Source organism: Lynx canadensis, chromosome C1 (genome assembly GCF_007474595.2).
Source record: "Lynx canadensis isolate LIC74 chromosome C1, mLynCan4.pri.v2, whole genome shotgun sequence".
NCBI lineage: Eukaryota > Metazoa > Chordata > Mammalia > Carnivora > Felidae > Lynx > Lynx canadensis.
The window spans coordinates 20,867,822-20,876,944 of NC_044310.1; positions in this window are offsets into that span (position 1 = coordinate 20,867,822).

Sequence of the window (9,123 nt, forward strand, 5' to 3'; positions counted from 1 at the left end):
CAATATCATGGCCCCAGGCTCCTTATATCATTCTTGCTACCATCGCAGCAAATACTTTCTATATTTAAAGTCCCTTCAAGGTCACAGATGGCTGCTGGAGCACCAAATTCCTGGCAAGAAGGAAAAAGGAAGGGAAAGGCAGAAAGGGATCACTCAGCTGAGTCAACTGTCTTGAAACAGCATTTCCAGGTCTATCAACTCTTTCACTTAACATCTCATTGGCCAGATCTTGGTCACATGGCTACCCCTAGCTGTAAGGAAATGTAATCTTTAAGCTAAACTCATTGTTACTTCTATTTTTCAAGAGGGATGTTAGACAATGGGCAATGCTGTTACAGTTAGCTGCTCATATATGATGACACATGTAATGGACTTTGACAGATTACATACGGTTTTCTCTCCATGACCTCCCTTGAAACTTCTAACACGTCTGTGCCGTACTTGTCATTATATCCATTTTCTTTTTAAATTTTTTAACGTTTATTTATTTTTGAGAGACAGAGACAGAACGAGAGCGGGGGAGGGGCAGAAAATGAGGAAGACACAGAAAGGGAAGCAGGCTCCAGGCTCTGAGCTGTCAGCACAGAGCCCGACGGGGCAAATTGAGGCTCAGAGATAGGCATTCAGTTACCTAACACCACACAACTAGTGAGGGCAGCACTGGGAGACAAATCTAGATCTAACTCCGAAGCCCACATTCTTCCGCATCCCCCATCTGTCCTTCCTGAATGAATTTTGGCTGCTGCTGTAGTTAAAATTAATTTTTTGTGGGGCGCCTGGGTGGCTCCGTCGGTTAAGCATCTGACTTCGGCTCAGGTCATGATCTCGTGGTTTGTGGGTTTGAGCCCTGCGAGGGGATCTGTGCTGACAGCTCGGAGCCCGGAGTCTGCTTCCCATTCTGTGTCTCCCTCTCTCTCTGCCCCTCCCCCGCTCTTGTTCTGCCTCTCTCTGTCTCTCAAAAATAAATAAACATTTAAAAAAAATTAATTTGTTATAAAACATCCGTAATGTGAGGAGCCACCATCAGGCCACAAGGTCAAGTATAAACAATGAAACAATAAACTGTGGAGAACAACAATTACCTCCTTCCTTTCCAGTCTTCCCCTCCCTCTTCCCAGTGTACATGATAAGTGCCGGTGGAGTTATTCCTGGACTGTTGCCCTCTCTGGACAACACTCAGCCTGGGGCAACATTGATGCCAACTGAGGGGATAAGGTAGGGGTATCGACAGTTATATGAGGCTAGACAGGCTCCCTGTCATCCAAGAACAGCCAATGCCCCATCCCAAGTGGCAAATTATCCTCTTCCAAGGAAAGGGAAGAGAAAGGAACTGGTATTTATTATATTCATTTTACAGATAAACCGAGGCTAGGGAGGTGAAGTGACCCGCCCAGGATCACAGAGCCGGTGACAGAGCTGAGGGTCAAAAGATTTGTGGCGTTTGTTAACTTCTGTGGTATAAATACTCCCAACATGGCTGATTTCAAGCTACCAACGTGACATCTCTGAACAGGGAGTTGAGAAGAAGTGCTCACAATGGACACTCACAAGCCAGTATGAAGTGGTGGTCGACCACTGAATAGCAGACACAATGCTCTATTGCATTGTTTTAAATGTTTATTTTTGAGAGAGAGAAAGAGAGAGCGCTGGGGAAGGGCAGGGAGAGAGGGAGACACAGAATCCAAAGCAGGCTCCAGGCTCTGAGCTGTCAGCCCAGAGCCCGACACGGGGCTCGAACCCACGGACCGTGAGATCATGACCTGAGCCAAAATTGGACGCTCAACCGACTGAGCAACCCAGGTGTCCCTCTATTGCATTTTTAACACATCTGCCACTTGCTAAAGTGTGAAGAAAGAAACTTCTTTTTTTTTTTTTTTGACTTGTTCTCACAGCACATGGCAGAGGGCTACCTATGACAGGCACTCATTAAACGTTGGTGAAATGACCGAAAAGACACCCATTCTCTTTTCACTAGGCCTTGCTGCCTCAGGCAGCCACACATACCAAAACTATCACATGCACATAGAGTTTTACTGACCCTCTCACACACAGCAACTCAAATAGTTTGTTGAAGCAATAGCAGGCAACTCTCCCTTGAACACGATGGGCTCACCGTGAAAAAGATCCTTTGGGAAGATTTCTCCCTTCTCACCTTACTTCTTCCTACCCTGTCCTCTCTTTTTCCCAAAAGCCTTTTTGTGTGGGGTAACGTGAAAGTTACCATTTTAGCCATTTTTAACTGTGTAGTTCAGTGATATCAGGTATATCCATATTGTTCTAAACCATCACCCCCATCCGTCTCTAGAACTTTCTCCCCTTCTCAAACTGAAACACCATACCTATTAAACAATAACTTCTCATTCCTCTCCTCCCCAGGCTTGGCTCTCACCATGCTACTTTCTGTCCCTATGAATTTACTCTAGGTACCTCCCATAAGTGGAATCACACAAATGTCTTTCCTTCATGTCGGGCTTATCTCTATCATAATGTCTTCAAGGTTCATCCATGCTGGGGGCACCCGGGTGGCTCAGTCGGTTAAGCAGCCAACTTTGGCTCAAGTCATGATCTCACGGTTCATGAGTTCAAGCCCCACGTTGGGCTCTGGGCTGACAGCTTGGAGCCCGGAGTCGGCTTTGAATTCTGTGTTTCTCTCTCTCTCTATTCCTCCCTGGCTCTTGCTGCCGTGAACCTTGGTGTTAGAGTCCCTACTTTCAATTCTTTTGCGTAGAATTGGGTAGAACCAGAATTACTGGGCCATGCAGTAATTCCACGGTTGAGTTTTTGAGGGACCGCATGCTTTTATCCACAGAAGCTGCACCATTTTACATTCCCACCAGCAACGTGCCTGAGTTCCATGTCTCCACAGCCTTGACAGCTCTTATGATTTTCTGTGTTCGCCTCATTGTGGTTTTGATTTGCTTTACCCTAATGACGAGTGACACCACGCGTCTTTTCATGGGCTTGCTGGCCGTTTGTACGTCTTCTTGGGGAAAATGTCTATTCGTTTTTAAATTGCCCATTTTTAAATTGAGTTTTAGTTTTTTCTTGTTGAGTTGTTGGAGCTCTTGGTATATTCTGTATATCAATCCCTTATCAGCTATGCAGATCATTCCTCTCATTCGGTGGGTTGCCTTTTTACTCTATTGATCGTGTGCTTTGATGCCCCATCCTTTCTTTTAAGGAACTGATTCATCATTTCTTTCCAAACGCCAAAATTCCCTGACTCATGCATGTGACCGTTCTCAAAACGTTCTCTGAATGTACTTTAGAATCACTCAGGAAGTTAAACAAGAAAGCGAGGCCAGTCATGCTTTGTTTTCTTTTTTATGGTTTCACATTTCTAAGGAAAATTCAGGGTTACACAATATGAGCTTCGTGAGCGGGGGCAGGGAAGCAGGTTTGTGAGCCTGTATGGAGGATGCTACAATCTATCCGGACAGGACATGACATTTGCCGGTTCTTATTCCGTGCTAGATGCTCTTCTAAGCGATTTTAGATCCTCAAAACCACCCTATTATGTCAACCGTGTATTATGTCATCCTATTATTCTCATTTCACAGATGAGGAAACAAAGGGCCAGAGAAGTGAAAATCACAGACCAGGTGAAGCCAGAAATTGAACCTTGGCAATGCAGCCCCAGACCACTTTAATTTTTTTAATTTTTTTTTTTTTTAATTTTTGAGAGAGAAAGAGACAGAGAGACAGAGAGAGCCAGCTGGAGAGGGGCAGAGAGAGAGAGAGAGAGACAGAACCAGAGGCCTTTAATGATCAGAATGTGATACTATGCAGACTTTGGAGTCAGAATGGTATAAAGTCTAACCCACGTGGCTAATGAGTACATGATTCTGAACCCATTAGTAATCTCAGAGAAATTCAAACCAAAAACAATATTTTACTTAACACCTACCAGCAATTTGAAAGTTGGACATGCCAAGTGTGGGTGGGCACTTGGAGACATAGAAACTCTTGAGTAACTCTGGGTGCGAGTGTAGACTGGTACAGCCATTCCGGAAGTGATTTGGCAGTTCTAAGTCCAATTACATAGGAGTGTAGCCTCTGACCTAGCAATGTCACACCTGGGTATACATCCCGGAGAAATTCTCACACTGGTCCACAGGGGAGCATCTGGAAGGGTCTCCTCACATTGTTTACAGAAAAGGGAGAGGAAGACAACCCATGTCCATCGCCGGTGGAACAGGGAAGTAAAATGTAGGCGCACATGATGGAGGGCCAGGCAGATGTTTGCAAGAGTGAGCCAGACCTGCTCACTTCAATATGGTTCAGTCGTAAAAACAATGCTGAGTGGGAGAACAATGGGACCGCAGAAGGTCCCTAGCCTAATTTATGTAAATCATGCTTTTAATGTAAATTTGAAATGAACACCCGCAGAAAATGACACTACATTTTCCAAGGATACCTACAAAGTCGAAGATTCTTCTTGAGCCCTGTAGAGCTGTTATGGAGGGTGAGACTGGAGAAAGGTGATAACAGAAAATAACAGGCATTCAAACAGAAAAATGCACAAGGGAAGTGTCTTGCAAATGCAGGTGAAAAAAAAGGGTCTATGCTTCCACAGCCATAAAAAGGATGAGATTGTGGGGCGCCTGGGTGGCTCAGTCAGTTGAGCGTCCGACTTCGGCTCAGGTCGTGATCTCACGGTTCGGGAGTTTGAGCCCCACGTCGGGCTCCGTGCTGACAGCTCAGAGCCTGGAGCCTGCTTTGGATTCTCTCCCTCTCACTCTCTGCCCCTCCCCTGCTTGTGCTCTCTCTCTCTCTCTCTCTCTCAAAAATAAAGATTAAAAAAAAATAATTTGTAAAATCAAACATATATATATAAAAAAAAAAAAAAAAAGGATGAGATCGTGCTATTTGAGACAACATGGATGGACCTAGAGGGTATTATGTGAAATGAAACAGGTCGGACTGAGAAAGACAAATACCATATGATTCCACTCACAAATGGAATCTTAATAAAATGAATAAACGAAAAACAGAATGAGACCTGTGAATCCAGAGAACATACGGATGGTTGCCAGACGGGTGCTGGAGGGTGGGGTGTTGGGCAAAACGGATGAAGGGGAGAGGGAGATACAGACCTCCAGTTATGGAATGAGTTAAGTCGGGGGAGTAAAAAGCACAGCATAAGGAATACAGTCACAGATATTGTAATAATGGGGCGCCTGGGTGGCTCAGTCGGTTGAGCGACCGACTTCAGCTCAGGTCATGATGTCATGGTTGTGAGTTCGAGCCCCGAGTCGGGCTCTGTGCTGACAGCTCGGAGCCTGGAGCCTGCTTCAGATTCTGTGTCTCCCTCTCTCTCTGCCCCTCCCCCACTCATGCTCTGTCTCTGTTTCAGAAATGAATAAACATTAAAAAAAAAGAGGATACTGTAATAGCAATGTAATGGGACAGACAGCAGCTATACTCGTGGTGAGCATAGCATAATGTGTAACCTTCTCAAATCACTAAGTTGATCGGCTGAAACTAATGTGACGTTGTGTGTGAGACTCAATTTTTTCTAAGAAAGGGTCCATACATCCCAGTTCTACCAAGGCATTGCTCTGTGACCTTGATTCAGTCATTTCCCTCCTCGATACTTTTTTTCGCATCTGGAGCATGGAAGATACAAGCCTTCGCTTGCCCTGAAAGCCGTCTACAGAGAGAGTCAGTGTGCTTAGAATGAAACGTACATGGCCTTTGGAGCCAGGCCGACCCAGCTGTTTACTGCGTGGCCTTGAGAATCACTTCACTCTTTAAGCTCCTGCTTTAAATAAAGTGGTCAGGGCAGGTTTCACTGCGAAGGGGACATCTGAACTCTCTTGATGGAGGCGAGGGAGTGAGTCATACAGATAGATACCTGGAGGGGGGCGGGGGGGGGGGGCAGAGAAGTAATTCAGGCAGAGGGAAGAGTCAGTTTTATCCATAGGTAACGATGCGAAGTCCCCCTCACAGTGCCTGGCACGCAGTCATGGTCAGCCGCTGCTGAGCCTTCCCCCCTTTCGCTCCTCTGATGAAGATGTCAGGATCCACGTGACCACTTAATGCACCCTCTAGCTTTAGCGACCGTGACACTCTGGCTTCGGAAGTTCTTTGAAACACTGCATTCACGTACACCATCTACCTTCGGGACCACTCCTAAGTGACCACAGGAGTCTCAGCCCAGAAAAAAGTCATTGCTTCCGGGGCTTGAGCCTGCACGGAGAGCACAAGAGCCCTCAAAGAGGAAATTAGAAACAGCAAGGCGGGGCCCTCGCCAGCTGCCGTTCCCCTCAAGAGATACACCAGCACGCACCAAAGCCAGGACAGTGCCTGAAGGGGCTCGAGCAAGGGTACGGTCACATGGAGGGGGTGAGAGAGGGAAGGGACCCATATTTACTAAGGCAGATCTGGGTTTTGAGTATTATTCCGCCACTTGCTAGCTCTTCCCTGAAGCCCTCCGAGCCTCAATTTCCCCATTTGCAAAATGGGCACAAAGAGACCAACTCTGTCCAGAGGTGATAAGGACTCAGTGAGATAAGACTTGTGAAAGCGGCAAGCAAATATCTGGGCTCAACAAAAAGTACGTCCTTTTCCTTCAGTCAGTCTTTATTTTATTCAGCTTAGCATAGTGACTGGACCAAAATAGGTGCTCTATAGGTGTATTTTTGGATAGCTGGATGAATGGATACATGGATGAATGCGATGTGGAGAACAAAGGCAAAAGAAATAGAGGGGAGGGGCGCCTGGGTGGCGCAGTCGGTTAAGCGTCCGACTTCAGCCAGGTCACGATCTCGCGGTCCGTGAGTTCGAGCCCCTCGTCAGGCTCTGGGCTGATGGCTCAGGGCCTGGAGGCTGTTTCTGATTCTGTGTCTCTCTCTCTCTCTCTCTCTGCCCCTCCCCCGTTCATGCTCTGTCTCTCTCTGTCCCAAAAAAAAAAAATAAATAAATAAACGTTGAAAAAAAAGAAAAAAGAAAAAAAAGAAATAGAGGGGAAAAGCTAAATTTCCTTACAACTTACAGCCCACTGACAAGTGCTTGAGACAGGCAGAGTGACCTTCCTCCAGGAACTCAACTGCCTCGATGCTAATACTTTGCTGGAGGCAAAAGGCACAGTAGCCCGCCCACCAGATCCTGTAAATTTTCTTTAGCATATAAAAATCCCTTTGGAGGGGCACCTGGGTGGCTCCGTGCATTAAGCAGCCAACTCTTGATTTCGGCTCAGGTCGTGATCACATGGTGGTGAGATCGAGCCCTGCGTTGGGCTGAGTGTGGAGCCTGCTTGGGATTCTCAATCCCTCTCTTCCTCTGCCCCTCACCTGCTCGTTCATCCTCTCTCTCTCTCTCTCAATCTCTCTCTCAAAATAAATAAATAAATAAATAAATCATGAATAAAAACAAAAATCCCTTTAGACACTTCCTTTATCTCTACCCTCCCCCACCACGACGTATGTTAGCAATCATCCTCCAAGCATATGGTCCACTGATATACATCTGAAGGGTCTCAGGACTAAGATTTTACTAGACAGTTGTACACGACTTTGTCCTAACAACAGCTAGCGCCTCAAGGTCCTGGAAACCTTGCTTCCAAATTCCTTAGAGACTCACACTATCCCCGACCCCCTCCCAACGTGGAAGTATATAATCAGTCACTCCCCACAACCCCAGTGCCGCTCTTTCTGCCCACAGGTCCTTTCCCCGTGCTTTAATAAAACCACCTTTTTTGCACTGAAAATGTCTCAAGAATCCTTTCCTAACCATTCGCTCCCGGACCCCACATTTCACGTCAGATGGATGGGTGACTGGGTCGGGAGGAGGATGGCTTGCTAGCAGGATATCAAGGCAAACATGATTTGTATTACAGCAACACTAAGTCTGCACAAAAACCAAGCGTTTTACAAGAGGGTTTTGTTATATCTGTTTGTAGCGTTAGGTCTCAAGCACAAATATAACATAGATAAGTAAAAACCAGCTTAAACAAGCCCTGTTCTGGTCAACTGTGCCCTTCGCTTATCACTCTTGTGTCTATGACTCATCATGATGAGGTGAGGGACCACTTCTTGCCTATACCAGCATTCTCCAGCTGAGATCACCGGTGCGAAGCTGAGGTCAGGGCAGGATGGGGCCTTCCGGATATGCCAGATGGCTTGGGAATCCTGGTTGGTGATGTTTTAGCAAAAGAATTAAAATTCAGCTTTTCCCAGAATCCCGTTACCAAGAAGGGAAAGACACAGACAAGCAGCCAGCTCTGTGTTCACTGCAGCTTTGTGTTGTGTAATTTCTGCAACCACTGTAGCCCCTCGGAGCCTCATGTTTCCCTCAGTGAGATGAAGGGATGGGACCCTCCTAGCTCCAAAATGTTCTAATGTTCTGATCGTCTGAAAATCCCTGACATTTCTTTTAAAATATGGACATGGAACTTTGAAAGGATATGTACTAAATTCCTTCCCCATCTCTCTCTCAAGAGTCTCTTTAAACCCTTTCTTTCTTTCTTTCTTTCTTTCTTTCCCTTTTATTCTTAAGCAAGTGTTTAATGGTGGTCAAAACAAAAGCATACTTTCAAGGTGGGAGAGTGTACAGGCCGAGAAGTGGCAACTGCCTCCTTAAACCCTTTCCAAACAAGTGTATGTACATGTCAAAATGTCTGTCAATGCTCCAACCTGGGGAAGCAAGCTTTGGAGACAGACAGACAGACCTCAATCCTAGACCTTGTGTGAGAAATTGTGATTACATATATGGTTAAGATTCAGATACTGCCCCCAGGATCAGAAAGACAGACCTTGAAACAGATAAACTTCAAAAATCATAGTAATTAAGACATAAATGGGGCACTTGGGTGGCTCAGTCGATAGAGCATCCGACTTCAGCTCAGGTCATGATCTTGCGGTTCATGAGTTCGAGCCCCACATTGGGCTCTGTGCTGAGAGCTCAGAGCCTGGAGCCTGCTTCGGATTCTGTGTCTCCCTTTCTCTCTACCCGTCCCCCACTCACATTCTTTCTCGCTCTCAAAAATAAATAAACATTAAAAAAAAGAAAAAAAAAGACATACAAAAGTTGGACCCTCCCAGCCCTAATGCAGGAAGAAGGAAGCCAATTACCTTCCCTGAGGGAATTCAGGAAGGCTACCTGTAGGAGGTGTTCTGGGCG